The 24,900-nt window shown below is 41.0% G+C and overlaps 1 protein-coding gene across 3 annotated transcripts in view; it reads right to left on the bottom strand.

The window, feature by feature from the left end:
* NGF (nerve growth factor) overlaps positions 1-24,900 on the bottom strand; it is a 152,259-nt gene that overhangs the window by 66,569 nt on the left and 60,790 nt on the right. Inside the window, exon 2 of one of the 3 annotated variants that reach the window (XM_077481629.1) lies at positions 20,239-20,376. The exons of 1 other annotated variant lie outside the window; for it this stretch is intronic. The gene's annotated coding sequence lies outside the window, so the exon portion shown is untranslated. The remainder of the gene's footprint in view (positions 1-20,238; positions 20,377-24,900) is intronic. One more of the 3 variants, XM_077481630.1, reaches the window with a different exon arrangement.

The following is a 24,900-nucleotide window of genomic DNA, read 5'->3' as shown; positions in this document are numbered from 1 at the left end:
CGCTTCGGAAGTGCTGCCCATTCATTGCAATGGGCAGGGGCATTTTGGGAGGGCTGTATACAAACCACCCCAAAGATGCTGCTTGCTTTCCACCACCCCAGTGTGAAAGCACCCATTGGAATGAATGTGCTTTACAGGTGCTTTACAGGTGCTATTTCTAGCGCTAAAATGCCTGAAAACTGCCATAAGTGTGAAAGAGGTCTCAGATTTTCTGCAGATTTTTTCCTTCAGATTTACCAAAACCATATAATATGAGGTCAAACCTTAGGAGTTTCAATTTGTATGCAATCAGGCAGGCCCTTGCACTACATGGTTTTGGTAAACCTGAAGGAAAAAATCTGCAGAACATCTGATAAAATTACTGATCTATAATTTACTTAATTAAAAAAAAAATCTCTGATGCTGGGACCATTTAAAGTCAAGTGACTAAAAGTTGTGTCTCCACCCTAGTATACTAGTGCCTCTCCACTTTTTCTTGCCAGCGGCTATTGCAAACACTTTTGATAAATAGTGGTTAAGTGAAACATTGCCTAGACCTTCTACAGAGTATTTATCTTATATCATTGTTTTAGGTCATGTACCTAGATTGGCAGCCACTGGCTGCATGTAGGTTGCTTTAGCTTAAGTATGTGTAGGTGACTAATTTCGTATCAGGGAAAGGGTAAGGATTGGGCAGGCTTTACTAAATTAACTGCCTTTAAGGGTTGCACTACGTATTCTCTACTAGTAGACAAAGTACAGGTCCCAGGTCAAATCCAGTTATACTTCCTACAACTCCTGTATTCCTGTCAAAACATAAGAAGGCATTGGATGTTGATACTAAATGCTCGAGGTATGGTGCAAGAATACAATTACTTTAACAGCAAGCTGAATTTAAATGACCCAGCATTCTCATATTTACTGTATTGAGTTGTAAGCGATTGTTAGATGAAACAGTGGTCTGACTGGTCAGACGAGTCATTGAGCAATGGCTGGGAGGTTTCTCAAACCAAAACAGGTGACAGCTTTTTTCAGCCTGTCACAGCAGGTTACTGAACAGTGTCATAAACAGCATTATAGACAGGTCAAGAGAGCGCAATGGCACCAGATTATGCAGAGATCAGTAACAGGGATAGGCACTGACAACCCCAGCAGTGGATACGATTGGGAAACAAGCAGCAGTGCAATAGAAAGGCTCAACAGTGCAATAGAAAGGCCCAGCTTTAGTAAATAAACCCCATTGTGTGAGGGGTTAACTAATTTCCTGTTACGGTGATGCTCTGTCACATCTTGACATGCAAGGCCAAGGCATACTGGGATAGATTTTAAGGGGACATCTCAACAGGGACCCAGACATAAAAAGAAACATGGTAGTGGTTTTAACCCTCCTATACTATATTTAAATTAAATAATAATAATAACAATAAAGTTTTAAGTGGAGTTGACCTTTAAATTGTCCATACAAATCAAAATGCATTTTGTAGTACAGTAAAATCACACAACAGAAAAATATTTTTCCAATACTATGCATAAGAAAACATTCACATGAGAAAAAACTAACTTATTAAACTAACACAATTTGACTGAAAAAAGTACTGTAAACAGCATTGGTTGGCATGTATAACTCTGTACCTGGGAAAAAAAAGTTGAAACAGACCTTAACCACTTGAGCTCTGAAAGGTTTTACCCACTTCATGACCAGGCTATTTTTTGCGATACGGCACTGCGCTACTTTAACTGGTCATTGCGCAACACTGCACGTTAAAGAAACTAATTTATTCGCACAAATAGAATTTTCTTTCAGAGGTACTTGATCACCACTGCGGTAGGAACCGGCCAGGATTCAAACCATTAATGGGCAAGTTGAATGTACCAAGTTGATCAACCGATCAACTTAGGTAAAACCAGCTGCCAGATTCATTTGCGATTACTGCAAGCAGCTGCTATAGCAGCTAGCGATAATCACTCTATTCTATTGGCGGGAATGGCACAAGACAATTGCGAAACAGGAGATATTCCCCTGTCAACACTGTCTGTGTTGATAGGGGGATTGTGTGTCTGTGTACATCGGTCTGTGCAGGAAGGCTAGCAGGACTCGATGTCCACCGGTGACCCGCAGACGCAGTGTACAAAGGCAGAACTGGAACTGCCTATGTAAGCAAGGCAATTCCCGTGTTTTGCCTAGTGACATGTCAGAGATCTTCTGCTCCCAGTCATCGGGAACAGCGATCTCTGTCATGTCCTAGGTAGCATGTCCTAGGTAGCATCAATCAATAAATGCTTATGTAGCCGCTATAAATTCTGTGAAAACTAATCAATATACCCTTTTCTGATTTTTTTTTACCAAAAATATGTAGAAGAATACATATGTGCCTAAACTGAGGAAAAAAAATGTTTTTTTTTATATTTTTTTTTTTCAAAATTGTCGTTCTTTTTTTGTTTATAACACTAAATATAAAAACAGCAGAGGCGATCAAATACCACCAAAAGGAAGCTCTATTTGTGGGGAAAAAAAGGATGTCAATTTTGTTTGCGTGCAACGTAATATGACTGCGCAAGTTAAAGTGACTCAGTGTCGAATCGCTAAACGTGCTCTGGTCAGGAAGGGGGTAAAATCTTTCGGGGCTGAAGTGGTTTAGTTCTCAGAACAAGGATTATACCTTGAGGCCTGGTTCACACCTAATGCCGATGCGGCTCCCAGCAGTGGTCCTGGGCGTCCCGGTTCCCTGTTTTAGGTTCGGAAACCTAAGGCTGGGTTCACACTATTGCAAATTGGTTTTCCGCATCCAATCCACAATAGCAGGAGATTTTGACCGGCTCTCTATGGAGCCGGTTCACATATCTCTGACGTGGCTCTGGTGCAAATTTGCACAGGAGCTCCATGCGTCTTTTGGTCCATTTCAGGTCCGAATTCAGCCAAAAATTCAGCCTGAAATCGGACCTGAAACAGTGAACCAGGATGCATAGGACCCTTGCTGTGAACCGCATCGGCATACAGTGTGAACCGAGCCTTACAGAAATCACCCTTTTAGCAGAAGCACTGCTATAATTGTAGGAAATTCCAATAAAGCTCAAGTGTCCTCAAAGCCTACAGGTTTAGCACACTAGTCTATTCAAGGAGGGTCATTTGACATAGCCCTTCCCAAAATATGGCTAAACTTGTAAAGACTAAGCTTTCCCCTAGAGCTACTTGTCCACCTGCTCTAAGGGGAAACAAAGCCTTTCATATTTCCTTCCTGCACAATTTTAGATAATTGCCATATGCATTCACCACTTGTTCTGGCATCTCGTTTGTACTACTAGAAGGGAATAGTAAAATCTGTTGTGAAAAGGGTATTCTTTAAACCAGGGGATCATGGATCACTCATCAAGAGCACCCCTTTAAAAGCATTTGTATTTGTAGAAGCTGGATGTATTTTAGAATTCAATACCTGAATTCTCATACAGGAAAGAAGGACCAATACAGCCATGCTTATTGAAAGGTCCACCAGTAAGAGAACCTGACCTTGTCTTCCCCTGGTAAGTTAGAGGTTGAATTGGGTGACCGTTAGGAAAGAAAGGGACAAAAACTGGATGATTCCTATTAAAATAGTGTGACTTAACTCTGGTATCACTATTCGGTCTATACACATCTTTGAGGACTCACGGTGCAGGCGTGTCACTTTCTGCTAGAGTGGCTAAAAACATCTGAGCAGGCCATGGCTGCATTACTGAGATAAGTACGCAGCTGGGGTGGGGGGTTAAATGAGGTTAAAGTAAACACTTGAACCTCAACTAATTCCTAGTATTAAACAAAATTCTTACTTGAATTATGTACTTAACGTGGTACTATTGGCTCAGCCTTTTTATTACAGTTACATCCTTCCTGCCTTTTTAACCAATTGCCAATTAATGATGGTGTGTCTGTCACAATGCCATTAAACACTCACATTCATTGCTGTATATAGCGCAGCCTTCAGATTTCCTCTTTGTGGCTTTCCTGAGCTTCCAGTTGGGGAGTGAGTGCTCTGACTCTCCTGACTAAATGTCTTATCATTCCTAGTGCCAGCATTAATGTGCGTCAGCTTAAAAACTTTCCATTGGCTGCCTTGTGTGTGTCCAGTGTATGTAGCACTGGCAGCAATATTGTGACTATGAACATTGCTTCTGACAGGACCCTTCAGGCCAAGGAGCCATCCTTACAAAGGAAGTCAGAGCCAATGATTTGGGTACCTGGCAAAATAAGAAGACAGAAATGCAGAAGACATAGAAAAAAGCAGAGCGGTAGGTACATGTTGCCATGAGCATTAGGATGCTATTAGCATCCTAACTGGAAAAAAGTTATCTAACAATATCACTTTAATTTTTGCACTAGAATTGGTAGTGCCAAATCATTACAATCCTGAGCCCCCCCCCCAAAAAAACAATATGTCCACTCTGGAATTTTGATAGATATTACATTTTCTGACACTTACTATCTGTCCTTATTATTTTCTTTATGTTAAGAATTATGAAGTACTGTACATATCTTTCCAAGGAGAGCTTGCACCTTGCCAGATTTGAACATACCCAAGAGACACAGCCATTCAGCCAAATGGCTGAAGCACTTAGAGGTCAATGGCAGCAGTTGTGCAAAGACTTAACGCAGATGTATGAATTCTGTATGATAGTGTCATCTGTTGTGTCTGGTTCAAATCAGCTTTACTGTTGCAGATTGGACAGATAGATTTAAAAATGTATTTCTACATTTTGCTGTGTTTCTATGTATGGACATCAGTACATTTAAATTTAATCGTCAAATCATTCAAACTTTTTTATATATTTTTAGCAATTTATGTATTTCTACATACTAAACAATAAGAATGTGCACAGACTTAAAAAGAGAATCTGTATTATAAAGCTATGAAAAAAACGTAAATATAGAAATATTTAAAAAAATATGTTTTTAGGGCTACTCTACCCAGTTTAATAAAGAACCTCCATAGAAAAAAACATTAGATTATTAGGACAAAAATATCTAAAATCAAAGTGGCACACAGAGAGTTTGCAACACACAGCTAATATCTAGCAATTATTAGTTGTATCCAATGACAACTTACATTGAGAAATAGAACAACAAAGTCATTTGAACGTAACATCTTAATTTCTGTACAGGTGGGAATACACGGTTGTGAATATTATTAGGGGCTTTTTCAAGGGACATTGGGAGTTGGGCTTTAATCGAGTATACAATATGTGCACTAAGAAAATTTATTTTAAAAAAAGAAAAAAATGTTAGCAGGGTATGTTAGCATAATATAGACTTGTGTCCATTCTATATTCTATATGAATTTGGCAATAATCTGGCACAGTGAAGATTCATTTGCAATGCAGATGGTTGCTATTGCCATTGCAAACTAGGAGAATTGACAGCTTTGTGGCAAGCATGTCACCGCATGGTACAGGATTAAATTGTCTTGACAGATTCCCTTTAGAAATTATTAAACCCATAATAAAATGTACTTCAAGCTTAGCTTTGTTAAGGGTGGGAATTAATTAAAACATCTGTTCTGGAGCAGTTAGGATAAAACGTGCAAGGCTTAATGTATACATAGCCTTAATTTTTCCCGCAATTTTGCAGCGTTTTGAAGTCGGCAGTCACAACAGATTGTTTGTGGAGACAGACTATAGTGGCCAGCACCCAGACTGTCCATGTATAAGAGGGGTGAGTCTTGAGTTATGGATTTGGGTATGATTTTATGGAAGGCAGGTGTTTGATTAGTGAATTGCAGCAAAAAGTGAGAACTGCATCACCTATAGGATGTAATTAAATAGGAATGGTCTAAGTTATTTACTGAGTAAATAATGAGTAAATACAAGTATTACTTTTAACTACCCTATAAGCTTAATATACTTTAAGTGTGTTATTTAGTAAAACTACAAATCCCTTGCTCCAATCGTGTACTGTAGCCGGAGGGCGGGGATGGCAGTACAAACAACACTGAATATACTGTAGCTCGGGATCTAGAGGTCTGGAAAGCTAAGGGTGTCTCCAGAATGTCAGGGTCCAATCCAGCAATGAATATACTTTGAAGACTTATCCACTAAAGAATTGTGTGATAAGGCTAAGTGACTGTACTGGTGCTTTTGCAACAGGATCGAAACCTGTCATTTAAGGAAGATAACCTTTACTATTTTCTCCTAATATTTTTTCAATTTTTTTAGATTTAACTTAAAATTAAATTTCAAACTTTGTCTACCTTATAATACTCTTCTACCTCTTTACATATTTTTCCTTGAATTAAATAAGTAAAAAAAAAATAATACGGTAATTTTCAGCACAAATATTTTGAACCAAAAGCAAAATTATCAGTGAATCAAAAAAAGCAAAAGCAAAATTATCAGTGAATCAAAAAAAACATTTAAAAAGGATAAAAACGTTGATTTTAGTAATCTAAAGCCCCGTACACACGAGAGGACTTATGTCCGACAGACTTCCAAAGGAGTTCCGTCGGAGTTCTGCCGAAGTTCCGACGGAGTTCTGACGGACTTTTCGGCTGAGCGGACTTGGCCACACACAATCACACTAAACTCCGACGGATTCGAACGTGATGACGTACGACTGGATTCGAATACGGAAGTTCATAGCCAGTAGCCAATAGCTGCCCTAGCGTCGGTTTTAGTCCGTCGGAATAGCATACACACGAGCAAATTTTTCGAAGGGACCGGGTCCGGCGGAGTTCCTTCGGAAAAATTTGAAGCATGTTCTATATTCTAAAGTCCTTCGGACTTTGGCGAGTCAAAAGTCCGTTGCAACCCACACACAATCGAATAGTCTGACGGACTCAGTCCGTCGGACTTTGGATGTTGAAAAGTCCGCTCGTGTGTACGGGGCTTAAGCATTGCTAAAAGTTGTATTCTAATGAAGGAACAGTAGAATAAGCATAGTGTTCTAGATAAAATCATACACGCTTGATATATTAAACTTGCTTACTAAGAAGTGCTTTTAAAACTAGATGATTTTGAATAAAGATTATGTTTTTTTGAAAAAAAAAATGCATTCTACAATTCAGCACAATTCATTTACAAGATTACTATAATTTTTATTATGAAAACAGGATATCTGATTTACATAGTTACATAGTTACATAGTAGGTGAGTTTGAAAAGAGACACAAGTCCATCAAGTCCAACCTATCTGTGTGATTATATGTCAGTAATACCTTGTATATCCCTGTATGCTGTTGTTGTTCAGGTGCTTATCTATCGATGCCCCATGCTGAGACCACTGTCTGTGGAAGGGAATGCCACATCCTTACAGTAAAGAACCCCCTACGTAGTTTAAGGTTAAACCTCTTTTCTTCTAATTTTAATGAGTGGCCACGAGTCTTGTTAAACTCCCTTCCATGAAAAAGTTTTATGCCTATTGCGGGGTCACCAGTACAGTACTTGTAAATTGAAATCATCAATTTCTTCTCCAGAGAGAATAAGTTCAGTGCTCGCAACCTTTCCTCATAACTAATATCCTCCAGACCCTTTATTAGCTTTGTTGCCTTTCTTTGTACTCACTCCATTTCCAGTACATCCTTCCTGAGGACTGGTGCCCAGAACTGGACAGTTTACTCCAGGTGCGGCTGGACCAGAGTCTTGTAGATTGGGAGAATTATCACTTTATTCTTGGTGTTAATCTCTCTTTAATGCATGCCAATATTCTGTTTGCTTTTTTTTGCTTTGTTAGCAGCAGCTTGGCATTGCATGCCATTACTGAGCCTATCATCTACTAGGACCCCCAGGTCATTTTCCATCCTAGATTCTTCTAGAGGTTCTTCCCCTAGTGTATTGATTGCATTCATATTTTTTCCACCCAAATGCATTATTTTAAAATTTTCTACGTTAAACCACATTTGCCTTGTACTTGCCCATTCATTTTTTTCAGATCTTCTTGCACGGTTTCCACATACTGCGGAGAAGTTATTGCCCTGCTTAGCTTAGTATCGTCTACAACTACAGAGATTGAACTGTTTACCCCATCCTCCAGGTGATTTATGAACAAATTAGAAACAAAATAGGATTTGTCCCAGAACCCTGAGGGACCCCCCTACCCACCCCTCATCATTCCGAGTATTCCCCATTTATCACCACCCTCTGAACTCGCTCTTGTAGTCAGTTTTCAATCCATGTACTCACCCTATGGTCCATGCCAACGAACCATATTTTGTACAGTGAACGTTTATGGGGAACTGTGTCAAATGCTTTTGCAAAATCCAGATAAACCACGTCTATGGACCTTCCTTTATCTAGATGGCAACTTATCTCCTCATAGAGGGTTAATAGATTGGTTTGGCAGGAACGGATCCATGCTGATTACTGCTAATGATACAGTTTCCATTCAGTCTAACTTTATTACCCAATGAGATGCATTGTCTTAAAGTATATATATGCTCTTAAAGTTGTTGTAAACCCTTACAAACCACTTTAACCTACAGGTAAGCCTAGATTAAGGCTTACATGTAGGTCCAAGAAATATCTCCTAAACCTACATGGTTCAGGAGATATTTACTAAAAGACAGTCACAGCTGTCTACGGCACATTCGCCGTAGACAGCGGCGCAGGCGCACTATCACCATTAGCAGCATGCCGCTAATGGCGGCTACCTGGAAGAAGATGGATGCTTCGGACTACAGGGGACAGCAGTGACATTGCTGGCTCCTGTGTCAGGTAAGTGACACATAATGGGCTACTATCCGATGCATAGTAGGCCATTATGCTTTACCCATCAGGGTTTAAAGCTAACCCATCTCTCCTCTGTGTTCTTTGTTCCTAATATTTTATCCCAATTTATTCCTTCTAGCAAGGTTCGTATTTTAGGGAAGTTGGCTCTTTTGAAATTCAGTGTCTTTGTGTTTCCCTTATGTTTCCTATTTGTGTGATTTATACTGAAGCCAATTGACCTGTGATCGTTGTTTCATAAACTGCCCCATATTTCCACACCTGTGATCAGGTCTGTATTGTTGGTAATCAGTAGATCTAGTAACGCTTTATTTCTCGTTGGTGCATCTACCATTTGCCCCACGAAATTGTTCATGAACTTGCGAGCCCAAGACAAATGTGTGGTTCCCTCTACCCAGTCTATGTCTGGATAATTAAAATCCCCTTTATGATGACACTTCCCATCCTTGTTGCTAATCCAAATTGTGATAGGAGGTCTGTCTCTCCCTCCTTCCTCAGGTTAGAGGGCCTATAGCATACTCCCCTTAGCTTCATCTCTTTGGAGCTCTAACCATAAAGATTCTACTTACTCCCTAGTTCCCTTAGTGATGTCATCTCTCACATTCACTTGTGCATTATTCTTGATACATAGACAAACTTCTCCCCCTTTTTTACCCTCTCTATCCCTGCAATAAATGGTATACCTTTGAATGGTTGCCAGCCAATCATGAGAGCTGTTGAACTAGGTCTCTGAAATTCCCACAAAATCCAAATCCTCCTCAATTTAATTTATAACAATAAAACAATGATAGCCCTTTCAGATAAGAAAAAAGTACAATATAAATAAGATTAATTTTTTATTCTCAAAAAAATGTTTACACCCTAGACTTACAAGAAAGTATATGTGAATATATACTGGATATGTTAAAGTATATTTCTAACTGAAACTATTTTTTTTATAGCGTGGGCTTAATCTCCAAATGTTTTTTTTTTTGTCTGTGTCCCATTTAGGCGAGTTCCCCTCACTTAAAGAAAAAAAAGAAAAGGGGAAGTATGGTACCCTATATTAGAGAGTACCAGGTAAGGGGTTACTTTTAGCAACAATAATTAGAGCAAATAAAATATAATATATATAATATAAATTATCAAAAAGGTTTTAAGTTTATTCCATATATCAAAAATGATTGAATATCAAAATGGTTTTATTAAAGATGAGTGCAGTATTCATAAAAGTTGATTGAGTCTAATAATACAAGGAATTAATTACCATGGACATAATATTTCCCCTCACTACCTGTAGCAAAGACACATTATGAAGTAAGACAATTGTCGTTAAAATAAATGTTCCCATGCACGATGCAATGCACACAAAAGAGTGTGACCTCAGCCTTTCTGCGCAAAAATGGTCTCCAGGACAAATAAAAAAAAGTGAATCCAGTGGGATTATTAACTCTTTCCTAAAACAAACAAAAAACAACTACATTTTGGTTGGAGACAACACTTTAAACATTTGAAGTGTCTCCACTTATGAAAAAAACAAAAACAATCCCCTCTGGGTAATCCATGTACGTTGCAAGGATTTTATTAAACTTTGTTGCATATTCTTACCTTTTTCTGTTATAAACAAGCAATAAGGTTTCTTTCCTTCTGAGAGGTTTAACTACTTGTTGCCCATTATCTCATAAGCATCCTGTTGAACTCAGTGTTCTACAACAAGGATATTTCCAACAATCAGATAAAGCTGGTTCACACCAGTACACGTTGCAGGAGAGGAGCTTTTCATGCACGTTTCCCAAACTGTGTTTACAATGCACTGCCTTTGCGATCTGCTGTAGATGCCAATACATCATTAACCGTATCCCAAACACAGATCACAAACGCAGTGTGTTTGAGGGCACCAGATTGCATGATACCGCAGTGCCATGCAATCTGGTGTCGCGTGTTTTTCAAAAGTAGTACTACTTTTTTGTGCAGTCTGGTGCGATCTGTAGCCCATTCCAATGAATGCTAAATCACACTGCAGGGGAATGCACAATAATCGTACAGGAACACAAACTGCATTCTTCTATGATTCTGGTGTGAACCGGCCCTTAAAGTGTATGCAACCCCCTAGAATTAACTTTCTTATTTGCTCTCATTTGGTCTAATAAATATATCATTGACACATTTTGTCATGTTTTCCCACACGAGGATGTACAGGTGTTCCATGCATTCCTCTATAGGCATTCCCACTTATGTCTATTGGTATGAAGCGGATGTCTACACATTGCCTGTGTTTAGTGCCGTGCACCCAAATTCGCATGGCTATCAAATTGGAAGCAGCTGTGTCCATGCAGCCTGTATCCAAATTGTAATGAATGGGATTGCCTGCATGGGGATGGGCCGAACACTAGTACATCTCTGTGAGGACAAGCATGGCCCTCGCATAGGTGTACACTTCTGTAGGCACGTGTGAAGGAGGCCTAAGCAGGGAGAAATCTATCTCAGTGATGCCCAGGTGGCTGTAAAAAAAGAAATAAAACTGCACTTAGGGCCGGTTCACACTGGTGCAATGTCAGAGATTGGATGTGATTTGCACCACACTACAGTGAAAATCCCATGCGATCTCTGTGCAATGCGATTTCAGCCATAAGTTCTTTATGGCTGAATTTGCATCAAACTCGCATAGGACCCTTTTTTTGTCCACAGCAGAATCGGATTGCATGGGTGTTCGCGCCCCTGCGATCCGATACCTGTCTTTTGGGGGTGTCATTAATTTTTAACTGACTCTCCCAGAAGTTCGCATAAGGTCGAACTGCCGCTGGAAAACATGCAATGCGATAACCCGCAATGGATTTGCAGGGTTTCGGCATCACAGCAGTGTGAACAGGCCCTTACACTTTAAATATTTTGGTTACTAATCTAGTTTTCTTATACTGTGGTTTTTAGGTAATATTTTTCTGGCTAGTAAAGACAGAGCATGTGGCAAATTAAATCCAAGTCATGCGGTCTGAGTGTTTTGCGAAAATATTGCTTACGAAGCCTAGGTGAGTCAACAATAAATTAGTGGTATAATCAGACCTTACAAAACCACAAAAACGTTGTCCATAGCAACAAAGATATAACAATTTTATATGTGTTACAGCAAATTACACATACAGTATTTAAATTTTAGAAGTTTTACATAATCACAGGGCGTCTTTAAGGCCCTGTTGTCAACAACAATACGTATTGCTTGTGCTTAAGGCTTAGGTGTCAAATCAAATTATTACTTCATAGGTGCTGAAAAAGAAAAGAAGGCTCAGAAGGAGCTGAAGATGTACAGGAAAGTCTTTCTACACAAAGAATTTGCCAAACAATGCAGAAAAGGTGTGGTAAAACAGCAAAAAAGACACTGCTAAGCTTATGTCACACTATGCCATTAAATATTCTACCAATTTAAATGTAGCAATTCGACATCTTCTGCTAGATTCACTAAAGTATATGAGACCCTCACCTTGTAAAACCACCCATTCAGTTGAAAATAGAAATGCAGTATATACAGTATATATGTCACCCTGGTATTTAGACAGGGCTGCTAACAAATTTAGTTTGCCAGGTAGTAACTGTCCTGGCTGTTAGAAGATCCACGGATTTCTCTCTAAATTGTAGAATTGCTGCACCTTTTCTCTGCTATCACTAGGTGGCACTGTGGCTGGTGACATTAGATTGAGAAGGGCTTAGCAAGGTCAGATCATGAATGGGTGGGGTGTCTCAGCCCATGGCTGGGGTTTCTTTTAGTCCCTTGGCCTGCTGGGAGAGCCTATTTATTTGGGTGAAGTCAGATGATCGTGTTCTGTGCCACCTGGACGGGTGTCTGGCTGGACGTGTGTTATATCCCCGTGAGTTGCTAGGCCAGAAGCCAGAGGCCTATCCTGAGGACACCTGGCTGCTAGGCTGCCTGAGGCCTATCCAGGAGCAGGAGAACCAGCGTAGGATTGGGACTGCAAGATTGGAGTCCAACCGAGTTGCGATGGTTCAGCCGGACGGGAAAAAAGTTGTGGTCTGAGGTAGAGGGGAAGCTGTCGCCACTGAGGGACCATTCACCTTGTTTCTGGAGACTACTGTGAGTAAGCTGAAGCAAGTACCAAAGCAGTCTTCTCACCAGCCGGGGACGGTGAAGAAATGGGAAAGCATCAGCAAGTGCCAAGCCAGGGACCCAGCAGGTTAGCGGGGGGTGATGCCTGAGGAGTATACAGCTGGATAGCTGTGGAAGAGCTCAAGAGATCCAGTGACGACTGGGATCTGGACGTCTAGTGAGAGACTGGGAGCTCAGTGAGTGAAGATCTACAGTGGGATACTGTGAGATAAGAGAAGGACTATTCTGTGTTAGCAAGAGCTATGCGCAAATAACCTTAGTGACTGTTGCAAGATTAGTTGCCACAGGAGACAACTCTCTGACAGTTCTTGTTAAGACACAATAAATCTCTTGTTTGCATCCAAAAAAAAACCCCACTCTATAAGGAAAGATGTCAGCTCTCCCTAACCCTTGAGGTCACCATTAGGCCTCTGGGGCCCTGGGACCTTGCTACATATATACGCACGCACGCACGCACGCACGCACGCACGCACGCACGCACGCACGCACGCACGCACGCACGCTGTATCTCACATAGTGAGTACACCCCTAACATTTTTGTAAATATTTTATTATATCTTTTCATCTGATAACACTGAAGAAATTACACTTTGCTACAATGTAAAGTAGTGAGTGTACAGCTTGTATAACAGTGTAAATTTGCTGTCCCCTCAAAATAACTCAACACAAAGCCATTAATGTCTAAACAGCTGGAAACAAAGGTGAGTACAGCCCTAAGTGAAAATATCCAAATTGGGCCCAAAGTGTCAATATTTTGTGTGGCCGTCATTATTTTCCAACACTGCCTTAACCCTCTTGGGCATGAAGTTCACCAGAGCTTCACAGGTTGCCACTGGAGTCCTCTTCCACTGCTCCATGAAGACATCACAGAGCTGGTGGATGTTAGAGACCTCACGCTCCTCCACCTTCTGTTTGAGGATGCCTCACAGATGCTCAACAGGGTTTATGTCTGAAGACATGCTGGGCCAGTCCATCGCCTTTACCCTTAGCTTTTTTAGCAAGGCAGTCTTGGAGGCAGGCATGTACTGGCCATCGGGACTACAAGGAGTTTCCCGGTGGGCCGATGGCTCAGTGGGCCACTCTGATGTAAGGGGGCTGGTAATGGGACACTCTGATGTAAGGGGGCTGCTAATGAGACACTCTGATGTAAGGGGCTGCTGATGGGACACTCTGATGTAAGGGGCTGCTGATGGGACACTCTGATGTAAGGGGGCTGCTCATTGGACACTCTAATGTAAGAGGGCTTCTCATGGGACACTCTGATGTAAGGGGGTGCTGATGGGACACTCTGATGTAAGGGGACTGGTAATGGGACACTCTAATGTAAGGGGGTGCTGATGGGACACTCAAAATGTAAGTGGGCCGGTCTGGATGAAGTCCAGGGCCAAATTTCTGTCCCAGTCCAGCCCTGCTTGGAGGTGTGTTTGGGGTTGTTATGTTGGAATAATGCCCTGCAGCCCAGTCTTCAAAGGGAGGGGTTCATGCTCTGCTTCAGTATGTCACAGTATATCTTGGCATTCATGGTTTCCTCAATGAACTGTAGTTCCCCAGTGCTGGTAGCACTCGTGCAGCCCCAGACTATGAAACTCCAAGCACCATGCTTTACTGTAGGCAAGATATACTTGTCTTTGTACTGATTGCCGCCACACAGGCTTGACACCATCTGAACCATATAAGTTTATCATGGTCTCATCAGACCGCAGGACATGGTTCCAGTAATCCATGTTCCTAGTCTGCTTATCTTCAGCAAACTGTTTGTGAGTTTTCTTGTGTATCATCTTTAGAAGAGGTTTCCTTCTGGGATGACAGACATACAGTCCAATTTGATGCAGTGTGCAGCGTATGGTCTGAGCACTGACAGGCTGATCCCCCACCCCTTCAATCTCTGCAGCAATGTCAGCACTTATACATCTATTTCCCAAAGACAACCTCTGGATATGACGCTGAGAATGTGCACTCAACTTCTTTGGTTGACCATGGAGAGGCCTGCTCTGAGTGGAACCTGTCCTGTTAATCCACTTTATGGTCTTGGCCACCGTGCTGCAGCTCAGTTTCAGGGTCTTGGCAATCTTCTTATCGCTTAGACCATCTTTATGTAGAGCAACAATTCTTTTTTTTTCAGATCCTCAGAGAGTTCTTTGCCATGAGGTGCCATGTTGAACTTCCAGTGACTAATATGAGAGAGTGAGAGTGATAACACCAAATTTAACACACCCGCTCCCCATTCACATGTGACACCGGGGAGGGAAAATGGCTAATTGGGCCCAATTTGGAAATTTTCACTTAGGGGTGTAGCCACTTTTGTTGCCAGCAGTTTATACATTATCTGTGTGTTATTTTGCTGTTTTGAAGGGACAGCAAATTTATCCTGTTATACAAGCTGTACACTCACTACTTTACATTGTAGCAAAGTGTAATTTTGTGTTGTCACATGAAAAGATGTAATAAAATATTTACAAAAATGTTAAGGGTGTACTCACTTTTGTATATATACACACACACACACACACACACACACACACACACACACACACACACACACACACACACACACACACAAACACATTAAAAATCCCCCTTTTTTAAAATGGTCACATGACCTCTGTTTTCAACTGCATAAGGGGCTTACTGCAGTGGGGCGTGTCAGTAGGAGGCATGAGTCATGAACTGACCATACTGGGATGGATGAGTTTCCATGCCTGGCGTGGTGAGTTTGAAATAGCAACACCAAGGGTCTGGCAGGATCACCAGGTATTTCACATAAGGAAAAAAAATAAGCAGAGAACCTGATGCTTTTTAAAAAACTTTCATGGTACAACAGACCGCGAGTAAGAAATGTTGGGGTGACAAGACCACGGAAGAGGGGGACAAGACCCCCAAAGTTGGAAGAAGAGGGCGGCGGTGGCGAAGAAGAAAGCCGGGCTCCTCTGCTAGTAAAAGAGATAGCGGAAGATAGTGGAGGAGTCCAGCGAGAAGACCCCCGAAGATGGAAGAAGACCCCCGGAGCTGTGCAATAAACTATTTTAACCCTTGTGTGTTGTGTTTTTTTTTTTTTTTTTTCACAGGTGAATGGGTAGGGGTACATTGTACCCCGTACTCATTCACATAGGGTGGGGGCCGGGATCCGGGGGCCCCCTTATTAAAGGGGGCTCACGGATTCCGATAAGCCCCCCGCCCGCAGACCCCGACAACCAATGGCCAGGGTTGTCGGGAAGAGGCCCTTGTCCTAATCAACATAGCGACAAGGTGCTTTGGGGTGGGGTGGCCACGCGGCCCCCCTTCCCAAGGCACCCCCCATGTTGAGGGCACGCGGCCTGGTACGGCTCAGGGGGGGCACTCGCTCATCCCCACCCCCTTTCCTGGCCGGCAGGGTAGCGTGCTCAGATAAGGGTCTGATATCGACCTGGGGGATTCCCCTTTAAGTCCATACCAGGTGACAGGGCCAGCGACGCTTACTTCTCTGGTCCCGGCTACCTGGAGCCGTGCTCAAAATGAGCGGACTTTACTCCGTATGTGTGGGCGAGTCCGTTCATTTCAAAAGTATGGCGGATAGTCCGCGGACTAAGTACGCCGTACTTAGTCCACCACAAAAGTACAGTGTGTGTGTGGGCAGGTAGCTCGTTCGGAAAGTCCGCCAGACAGTCCGGTGGAAAGTCCGCCAGACTAAGTCTGCTGGATAGTCTGCTACGTGTGTACGTGGCATAACTCTGTTTTTGACACTAACTGACACTGATGCTAGTTTAGAAAAAATAAAACATCCTGCCAAAATATATTGACCCTGACTGTTGACCCTGTCCTTGACTTTTGACCCAAACACTAACCCTGGCACTGACTTAGATCAAGCCTTGATCTAGATATTTTTCTTTATTTTTTTTTATTTTTATTTTTTATTACTTATTTATTTTTTACACACACTTTTTTTCCCCTCTAGGCAAGAATAGAGAAAGATATATTGTATCCTTCATCTCCATTCACACGGAGAGAAAAACACAGGAGCGGGCTTCACACAAAGGCTACCACAGCGATCTGATGACCTGGAATTGGGAGATCCGGGTCCCGATATTTAGAACGGGGACCAGGGCTCTCTGTGAGACCCCAATCTCTGTGTTGGGATCGCACTGGGCGGTGCACTCCCAGCACGAACAGAGATACCGATATATGTGGACCCACAAAACAAGGCCCAGTACAATGGGGCCACGTATAAGTGTTACATCAGTGAGAAGGGTTTAACCTTGACCTCTGGTGATCCAGAATCAGAAGATCCGGGTCCCGATAGTTAGTACGGGGGCCAGGGCTCTCTGTGAGACCCCAGTCTCTGTGCTGGGAGTGTGCTGGGTGGTGCTCTCCCAGCACAAACAAAGATGCAAATATATATGCGGGCCCACGAAACAAAGCTCAGTACAATGGGCTACATGAGCGAGAAGGGGTTACCCTTGACCTCACTGGAAGATTACAGTGGTGAATGGGGAGTGCATTGGAGGAGAAAGATTTCTGCTAAATGAGGACACAACAGCACAAGGGACACATTACGATAAAGGTAGATAATATCCCCTGTGCTTTTTTAATTTTTTTTTTCTTTTTTTTAAAGTAAACTTAGGCTTTAAGTTGCACCAGATAATGCTAAAGGCACCTAAACACGTACTGTATTTTCTCACTTTGCTTAGTGAGCATCTCTAATCAGTACACTGTACTTGGCAAGGATGCAATCTCTTTTAGTCACAATGTAGTCTGCACCTTCCCATTGTCCTTGGCTCCCGATTAGACAGAAAGCATGATGGGTAACAGGCCAACATAAAATCAGGGAGAACAAGAAGGAGCATGTCCAAGGTGGAAAATAAGATATACGATGATAGTTTGCGAACTGCGAAGTCAGATTTTAGGGGCACTGGGAGTATCTGCACTGCATCATCTCAGCAACATTTAAAAAGTTCTCAAGTTTGGTTTAATGCTTATAAATATAAAACACACACACACACAAAACCAAACATACACACATGTGCATACAAATCCATCTTATATACTTCATATACTCCTAGCATTGGGAAAGACAAAAACTGACAACATTAACACCTTCTTGCAGAAAAAAATATGTTCTGCATGTAGTAACAGGAAGAGTATTTTTAATTTCCTATTTTGCTGCTTTGCCTGTGGTCATTTTTTAATCACATTTATCTAAGCTTTGTTAATACAGGCATGTTTTAAAGATGAAATAACTCAAGAAGTTGAAGTATAAAATGTATAACCTTCTTTTATATCTCCCATCCTATTTTTTTTTTTCATTTTTGATAGACACTTGGAGTACGATGACAGAAAGCACAATAGTCTAGATCAGGGGTATAGAATTAAAATTCACAGAGGTCCGGGCGATAAAATGTTCTTCCAGCAGAGGTCGGAATCTCATGTCGGCACCTGTGGCACATTTTCCGATGTGCCAAACCGCATGTAGCTGCAACACCATGCGGCTTGGTGTTTTTCATTCTCTGTGTTTCTCACGAATAGTGCAGGCCATTAAAATGAATGGGCTGACCTATCCAAAACATGTGCACCGAATGCACATGCACAGACCTGAACCCATTCTTACATCAGTGTCTTCAGTCCTCACTGCACATCGCAGTCCCTCCCCCCCCTTCACATCAAAATCACCTCTTGATGAGTGTGCTTAGCTCCCTCTTTACATCACCCTCCTTCACCCCCTTTTACACTTCCTTGATATCAACCACTTCCCCCTACAGTACTGTCCTCTGCCCCTATTTACATCACCCCCCCCCACATTACTGTCCTCAGTCTCTCCGCCTCCCCCACATTGCAGTCCTCAGCCACCCAACGTTACTGTCTTCAGCCCTCACATTACAGTCCTGAGCCACCCCCACCTTACTGTCCTCATTGTCCTTCACATTATGTTTCTCAGCCCCCCCCGCCACATCACAGTCATCAGTCCCCCTCCATCGTTACTGTCCCCTCAGGCCTTCCCACATCACAGTCCTCAGCCTCCCACATTACAGTCTTCAGATTCCTCCAAATGTATTGCTCTCAGCTCCCCCACTTTACAGGCCTCAGCCCCCTCACATTACAGTCCTTAGCTCTCCCACATCACAGTCCTCAGCCCCCCCACATCGCCATATTTAGTCCTCGGCACCTTTTTTATATCAGCCAACCTCCACATTGGTGTCCTCAACCCCTTTTAACTCCCCCCTCACTGTCTTACCTTACACAGAACGATTGAAGGGCAGGAGGCACAGCATGACTGAATGGATGGTGGGAGCTGCAAGATAGCGATTGGTTGCTGGACTGCCTTTCATCCAAGCAGCCAAATCCTTGCTTGTTAACCTCAGGCAGCTCCCATCCTCCATCCAGAACTTTCCTGCCTCCCGCTGACGGATTTGTGAAGATTACAGCTCAACAGATGGGGGAAGAAAAGACTGCTAAATGGTGGTCCAAATGGAACAGTGACTCGGTCCACCATTTAGTGATGCCTGGTCTAGATGATATAGGTCATTATTTTTATTTATTTATTACAGTCAAGATTTTTTGTATTTTTGGCAGACAGGTGCATGTTTTTTTTTATTTTTTTTTATTATATATATCTCTTTATTTAAGACAACACAACAAGTACACTCACAAGCAAACATATGAATGTTTGAGGTGCAGCTGAGGAATATCAATTCAATGTTAGTATGTAGGCTCATAACATAAAACATTGGAGTTGATTTACTAAAACTGGATCACTCAGAATCTGCTGCAGCTGTGCATGGTAACCAATCAGCTTCTAACTTAAGCTTGTTCAGTTAAGCTTTGACAATACCTGGGACCTGATTGGTTTCTGTGCAAAGCTGCACCGGATTTTGCACTCTCCAGTTTTAGTAAATCTCCCCCTAGTTACATGTTACATCAGACATTGCATATAGTACATTTCTGCTCTTTCTTCCCTATTGATTCACTTCTGATATAGATGTTTGTGTATGTGTATTAGATGTATGTGGATGAATCATATAAACTGAAAACCCGCCTCTGCCTGTACCTGTGTTGTCAGTGTTTTTCCATGAACTATTGACCAACCTAACAAGGTTGAACCTGAAATTATTCAGCAATAGGCTGAGGAAAGGTGGAAGAGCATCAGACATAGAATGGCCAAACCATAATGACGAACTTTCCATTAGTGATTTCCAGATCCACTTTAGATATGCTTTGAATTTGGCACATTGTTCTAAATATATATCTATCTCTATCTATCTATCTATCTATCTATCTATCTATCTATCTATCTATCTATCTATCTATCTATCTATCTATATATATCTATATATATATATATATATATATATATATATATATATATATATACATTGTATTTGAACATGAAAAAAAAAAAAACATTTTAAAAATGTACTGACTTAAAAAAATTCTATTAAAGTAAACTCAACCAATTCCATTACTTTCACTATAAAATAACATGATATTATGTATTACACCACTCACCCAGGAAAAAGACAGAAGAAATATGAAATGCCAAGACTGTGAAAAGCTTCACTGGTGTACTCCCTGGACCTTGGTTCGTCTTGAGACTGTCAGACTACCTCTTGGCTCAGTTCCCTCTCACATCGTAGCGGATCTACCCTGAAATAGACGTAGCTTTATTATGCACATGACAGCAGTGGATGGACAACAGATCATCCGTGCGTTTATTATAACCAGAGGGCAAATACAATTTTGTAGAAACTCACTGCAGCTTGACATCATTCCAAGCATTAGATCTATATTTTATTATTTTTACTAGTTTATTTTGAGAGGTTATCTACAGTATTTTAATGGTATAGCATTAAGAAATATTTCAGAGGGTACTGACATGGTCACCACAGAAATCAATTGCATGCCATTTATTTTTTTTTTTTTTTTTTTAGATATTTCACATCTAGGAGATTAGGGGTGAGCAAAGTGATTGCTGCAAAAAATTGATATTGCAGCTGGTAAATTTCACAAAAGCGGAAATACTCTCTGAGCTGCTTAGGCGATATTTGCTTGAGAAAAAAACAACACAAAATGTATCCTTTTTTATGTGTGGTTTTATTGGGGTATATTTAGAGCAGTTTAGTTATTCAATTTAGTGCTCCTTTGTGCTTTTTGCCTTTTTTTTGTATTTGATAGTTATTCATGTTCCAGCTTAAAAATAAAATGTCCCTTTTCTTTTTTTAAAGGGAACAACTTTTGGCATATTAACAATACCAGGATAGTTGAAAGGAGCCATTCAAGGTTCCCTAAACTCCAATGTATTTTGCAAAATTTGTGACATTTTGCCAAAATTCCCTGATTTTCAGGAAATTTTAGGTAAATGAAAACTCAATTTCACTCTGATCAGAGAAAGCTATTTGATATGATGAATACACTCCTATTTGTGATCCAGTTCTCAGAAACCAATCACAGAGTACTCCCAGACTTAAAAGTCAGGTCAACTATATTAACATTTTATTTTCATCTAAAAAAGACCATTTGCATTCCATGAGAACCTAATTTGAAGGATGCTGTACTATGCAAGTTTTTACACCAGTTGTGGGTTTTAATACCATTAGGATTACTTTAAACTACAAATGGTAATGGTGGTGATAAAACACACAGTATATCACTGAACCCTGAATGGATGATTAGATTTTTTGCAGGCTAACTGGTAAGTGTGCTGGGAAATAATTTATTTTTTATTTTTTGCAGTACAAAGCCCTTCCTTAGTTATGAATTACGTTGGTTGGCATTTTTGATTAGTTTGCTGCATATGGTGTGGGATACTTTGGTGCCATTATGCTCTGCTGGGCTTCTGGTGTGCCCCTGCACCTTTAAGGAGGCTCCCTCCAAGCTTACAGTGCCTTGAAAAAGTATTCATACCCCTTGAAATTTTCCACATTTTGTCATGTTACAACCAAAAACATAAATGTATTTTATTAGGAATTTATGTGATAGACCAACACAAAGTGGCACATAATAGTGAAGTGGGAGGAAAATGATAAATTATTTTCAATTTTTTTTTACAACTAAATATTTGAAAAGTGTGGCGTGCATTTGGCATGCATTTGTATTTGCATTTGTGACAGACCAGGGATATGCATAGACCTCCAGCTGTTTCAAAACTACAGGTCCCATGAGGCATAGCAAGATTCTGACAGCACAAGCATGACACGCAGAGGCAGAGGCGGGACTTGTAGTTTTGCAAAAGCTGGAGGTCCGCTAATTGCATATCCCTGTGATAGACAAACACAAAGTGACACATAATTGTGAAGTGAAAAGAAAGTGATAAATGATTTTCAACATTTTTTACAAATAAAATTGTGAAAAGTATGACGTGCAGTTGTATTCAGCCCCCTTTACTCAGATACCCCTAACTAAAATGTAATGGAAACAATTGCCTTCAGAAGTCACCAAATTAGTAAATAGAGTCCACCTGTGTGTAATTTATTCTCAGTATAAATACAACGGTTCTGTGAAGCCCTCAGAGGTTAGTTAGAGAACCTTAGTGAAAAAACAGCATCATGAAGGCCAAGGAACACACCAGACAGGTCAGGGAGGATAAAGTTGTGGAGAAGTTTAAAACAGGGTTAAGTTATAAAAATAAAAAAAAACAAGCTTTGAAAATCTCACAGAGCACTGTTCAATCCTTCACCTGAAAATGGAAAGAGTATGGCACAACTGTAAACCTATTAAGACATGGCTGTCCACCTAAACTGACAGGCAGGACAAGGAGAGCATTAATCTGAGAAGCAGCCAAGAGGCCCATGGTAACTTTGGAGGAGCTGCAGAGATCCACAGCTCAGATGGGAGAATCTGATTACAGGACAACTATTAGTCATGCACTTCACAAATCCTGGCCTTTATGAAAGAGTGGCAAGAAGAAAGCCATTGTTGAAAGAATTCCAATTTGAAGTTTGCGAGAAGCCATGTGGAGGGAGACAGGAAATTTGTGGAAGAAGGTGCTCTGGTCAGATGAGACCAAAATTGAACTTTTTGGCCTAAAAACAAAATGCTATGTGTGGCGAAAAACTAACACTGCCCATCACCCTGAACACACCATCCCCACCGTAGAAAACATGGTGGTGGCAGCATGATGTTGTGGAAATGCTTTTCTTCAGCAGAGACAGGGAAGCTGATCATAGTTGATGGGTAGATGGATGGAGTCAAATACAGGGCAATCTTTGAAGAAAACTTGTTAGAGTCTGCAAAATACTTGAGACTGGGGTGGAGGTTCACCTTCCAGTAGGACAATGACCCTAAACCTACAGCCAGAGCTACAACGCAATGGTTTAGATCAAAGCATATTCATGTGTTAGAATGGCCCAGTCAAAGTCCAGACCTAAATCCAATTGAGAATTTGTTGCAAGACTTGAATATTGCTGTTCACAGACGCTTCCCATCCATTTTGACGGAGCATGAGCTGGTTTACAAAGAAGAATGGGCAAAAATGTCACTCTCTAGATCTGCAAAGCTGGTAGAGAGATACCAAAAAAGACTTGCAGAAACAGGTGGTTTTACAAAGTATTGACTGAATACAAATGCACGCTACACTTTTCAGATATTTAGGTACATTTAGAAAAACATTTATCATTTCCCTTCCACTTCATAATTATATGCCACTTTGTGTTGGTCTATCACATAAATTCCCAATAAAATACATTTACGTTTTTGGTTGTAACATGACAAAATGTGGAAAATTTCAAGGGGTGTGAACACTTTTTCAAGGCACTGTACCTGCCTATAATTTATCCATTTCTCTGTATATGCTACAAAATGGAGACTCTCATAGACTCTAGTGTTAAGACCACATTATACAGAGAGGCCTCAACACAGTGTAGCTTTCACATATATTTGCATTTAAAACCTCTGATTTTAAGTAAATTGTTACAGAGTGTAAACTGTTATTTTTGGTGTATAGCTGGTGGTAAGTGTGATGGGAAACATCCTTTGTTTTATTTGTTGAATAATACACCACCAATATTAACAATGACTGCATAAAGAGGAGACATGTACAATTATTATTATTATTATTATTATACACGATTTATATAGCACCAACAGTTTACACAGAGCTTTATAATGTAGAGGGGTACAGCACAATTACAGTACAGTTCAATACAGAAGGGATAGGAGGGCCCTGCTCATAGAGCTTACATTCTAAAAGGGAGGGGGTGGTGGTACAAAAGGTAATAGATGCAGGGAGTGTTCCAGAACAAGGCTATTAAACTCTAAAAAGAACTTGGTAAGGAAGGAAGAAGGAAGCAAAGGACCTCTAAGTGGAAGACAAGCACAGTGGTGTAGTGGTTAGCACTTTCACCTAGCAGCAATAGGGTCACTGGTTCAAATACTGACCACAACATCATCTGCCTGGAGTTTGCATGTTCTCCCTGTGCCTGCATGGGTTTCCTCCGGGCACTCTGGTTTCCTCCCACACTCCAAAGATGTGCTGGTAGGTTAATTAGACCTTGTCTAAAAAAATTGGCCTTAATATGTGTATGTGTATGTCAATGTTGTATGTGTTTGTAAGCATGTCAGGACCTTACGGGGTAAATGACCACACAAAGCTGCAGATGGACTCTTGTGGCAAGAAAGCGCCCTGAGGCAATTCAGTTCGCATAGGTAGCGCTATACAAGTCACTCACTCACAAGCCATCATCCACCATGAGGGAGATACAGGTGGAACTATACTAAATAAACAGGTTGGCAATGTAGATCAACAGCAGTGTAGGTACGAAGGCCTAAGCCTTTACTTTAAGAATAGAAACCAAAACAGAAAAAAAGGCCATTAAAATAAAAACCAAGTAGAAAACAGCCTGAAATCTGGAGATACATATTTAACCTCATTAGGACAAGGAGATCAATAGAAGGAGGAATATACCCAGATAAGATGCAATCTCTTAAAGAGATATACAGTATACTGTATGGAAATTCGAGCTTTCCAAACAGGAAATTAAATTAGAGAGAGATAAAAAATAGATGGATAGCTTAAAAGCTGCCAGGATCTAACTTACAAGTGATCCCGCAGACAACCTCATACTTGGAATATGCAGGTGAATCTTGTTGAAGAGTTTACAATCCCGTGTCTCCCAATGGGCAATAAAGAAATCCTGATTGCTACTCTTTGGACTTCTTACTCATAGACTTGCT

This window comes from Lithobates pipiens, unplaced genomic scaffold (genome assembly GCF_037356315.1).
Source record: "Lithobates pipiens isolate NorthernLeopardFrog02 unplaced genomic scaffold, aLitPip1_a1.2 Scaffold_16, whole genome shotgun sequence".
Taxonomy (NCBI): domain Eukaryota; kingdom Metazoa; phylum Chordata; class Amphibia; order Anura; family Ranidae; genus Lithobates; species Lithobates pipiens.
The sequence above is the reverse complement of the archived record's forward strand: the minus strand, read 5'-3'. Positions and strand labels throughout refer to the sequence as shown.